A 3,058-nucleotide genomic window follows, 5' to 3' on the forward strand; every position below is an offset into this window, starting at 1 on the left:
GATCAGGGGGTTTGGTCGCTGCCCCCTGTCACGCTGATCCCGGTGCCGGGAGGCATATTACCCTTTTACTATATAGGATAGAGGCCTGGTGCACGGGTGGGGCCGGCTGGTTTGCCCTAAAGGGTGTCCTGGATCAGGGTGGTGGTCCCCACTGGGGTGCCTGGCCAGTCTGGGTGAGGGGCTGAGGGCTGTTTTCAGGCTGGTGGGTGACTGAAGCTCCCAACCTGTCCTTTTTTTCTTTTCTTTTTTTTTCTGGACCAGCTTTAGCTCTGAAGCTTCACTACAGCTCTGAGGCCTCAGCTGCTGAAAGCAGGTATCTGGTTTGTTTGGGTTCTATAATCGAAACACTGTTTCAACTCCAGCTCTGAGATCCTGGCTGGCTGAAAGCAGGTTTCTGGGGTTTTGTTTAGCTTCTATATTTGTAACAATGTTACAAACTGCAAGCTCAGAGGCCGGCAACCGCAGGCGGGGAACGTTGGCTTCCTCAGTCACTGAAGCAAGCAAGCCTCCTGTTCGCTTCAAGCTGCCTGGCTGCTGGCTGCCATCTTGGCTGGCAGTGAATTTGCATATAGCCCTGATTAGCCAATGGGAAGGGTAGCGGAGGTATGGCTAATTACCATGTTTCTCTTTTATTAGATAGGATGATAATTTTTATTATGTCACAATTTGTTTATCCATTCATCAATTGATGGATATTTTAGATGTTCCTACTTCTTGGCAATTATGAATAATGCTGCTAAGAAGATTCATGTACAAGATTTTGTGTTGATATATGCTTTCATTTTTCTTGTGGATAAAAACATGAGTGGAATTGCTGGGGTCCATATGGTAATTCTGTCTCATATTCTAAAGCACTGCTAGAAGGTTTTTCAATGTGATTGTATGATTTTACATTCCTACTAGCAATATATGAGCATTTTGATTTCTACACATTTAGTCATCACTGACTTATTCCTGTGGTTTTTAGCCATCCTAGTGGGTGTGAAGGTTTAATTTATATTTTTTAATGACAATAATATTGAAAATTTTTTCATGTGTTTGTTGGCCATGAAAATATAAATTATTTGAAAATATTTTTCTCACTGCTTAGATTATTTTTGTACTTTCTTCATTATGTTCTTTGGACCATGTTATTTAATTTGATAAAGTGCATTTTATTTATTCTTTTATTGTTTGTGTTTGTGGCATTGTATCTAGAAATCATTTTCTAACTCAATGTCAGAAAATTTTTCTATTAAATTTAACCTAGGAATTTATAATTTTGGCTGTCATATTAAGATCTACGATTTATTTTAGTTAATTTTTATGGTGGTATCAGGAAGAGATCTAGCTTAATTCTTGCTCTTTTGCCAGTGGATTGTTGACACCATTGTTAAAAATAAATTCACTATAAATGTAAGTATATATTTCCATGTTTTCAATCTATATATTATGTAATCTATATCCTTAGCCTATCCTTATGCTAGTAGCACATTCTTTTTTTAAAATATGAAAACAGATTTTTATTACAGGACATTATTTTTTTCTTATTAATTAAAAGCTTTAAACAAAACCACATAATTCCATAAACTAACTGAGTTGGTTGCATGCAAATATTTTAGGCCAGAGAGGCATGTTTGTTCTTGATGAATTTACAGAGAATAAATTCTCATGACATTTGATTCCAAAATGTATGAAATGGCTTAACATTATTAATAATTTAAAGTAAAATTTAAACATAAGGACAATTTAAACACTTATTCAGTTATGTGTCAATTTAACGTCAAAGATTGGAAAGATATATTAAAAAAAAATCTAGGGTCAAAAAACTTTTAGGAAGCAAACACTGCCTTTGTACATTTGAAGATCAAGGGCTAAAAATCCACTCTTGATGAATACCATATTAAACAAAGGATGTATAACATCCATAACACATCTGTTTCAAAACAGCATGTTTCCAAAATTATACATTTTTTTTACAAATAAACATTACAATATTAATAACTATAGAGAAACCATTGGAATGCGTTCCAAAATATGTTAACTCTCACAAGGCATCTCAGAACCATATTTTACAGCATCCATTTTAATCTTGGGGCTTTAATCTTTGTTTTAATTGGTTTCATGTCTCCATTTTCATCTTCTTCATAACTGGCATGGTCTTTTTTCTTGGCAAACTTTTTTCCAGTTGTCCCCATCAAGGTCTCATATCTTCTAGCCATTTCTTCATCTGACACATCAAGCTCCACTGTTTCATCTTCAACTTCTGCTTTGTTCTTAGCATTCACCTGAAGCACTAATTTCTCAATCTCTGGATTAAATCCTCTGTATGACATTCTTCCATACAGAAGATCTTCACAGAACAAGAAACTCTGCTCTTCTATTATGAAACTCTCTTTCTCTTTAAACTCTGGTAAACCCAAGTACCAGTGCTCTTCACTAATGATTTTCTTTTCTTCCTCTTCTACTTGTTTCTTGGTTTCCCAGTCCAGTTTCCTTTGCATGAAGCTCAGCGCTATGCTGGCTCCTGTAGGGTCCAGATCTCTCTAGTAGCACATTCTTGATAACTATAGCTTTGTAGTAAGTTGAAATTGAGAATTGTGAATTTTGCTCTTTTGTTCTTATTTTTCAAGATTGTTTTGGTTATTCTGGGTCCCTTCCATTTTTATATAAACTGTCAGGATCAGCTTATCAATTTCTAAAAAAGCTACCTGGGATTTAGATAGGAAGTTCATTTGAATTAGTGGAATTATATGGGGAATCATGCCACCGTAACAATTTAAGTACTTTGATTCATGAACATGAAATATCTTTCCACTTAGTTAGGTTCTCTTCAACAATGTTTTGTAGTTTTCAGAGGGCAAGTTTTGTACTTGTTGTGTTAAATGTATTCTTAAGTTTTAAAATTATTTTTGATACTATTATAAATAAAACTGTTTTTATAATTTTATTTACAGATTGTTTGATGTTAGTGTGTAGAAAGACAGTTGATTTTTTATATTGATCTTGTGTTATGGTCAACCTTGCTGAACTTGTTTATTAGTTCTAACAGTTTTTTAGTGATTTCTGTAAAAGTATA

The 3,058-nt window shown here is 34.6% G+C and overlaps 1 pseudogene; it reads right to left on the reverse strand.

Moving 5' to 3' along the window:
- Positions 1-2,065: 2,065 nt before the first annotated feature.
- Positions 2,066-3,058, reverse strand: part of LOC102245811 — a 17,689-nt pseudogene continuing 16,696 nt past the window's right edge.

Source organism: Myotis brandtii, unplaced genomic scaffold, assembly GCF_000412655.1.
Source record: "Myotis brandtii unplaced genomic scaffold, ASM41265v1 scaffold21, whole genome shotgun sequence".
Taxonomy (NCBI): Eukaryota; Metazoa; Chordata; class Mammalia; order Chiroptera; family Vespertilionidae; genus Myotis; species Myotis brandtii.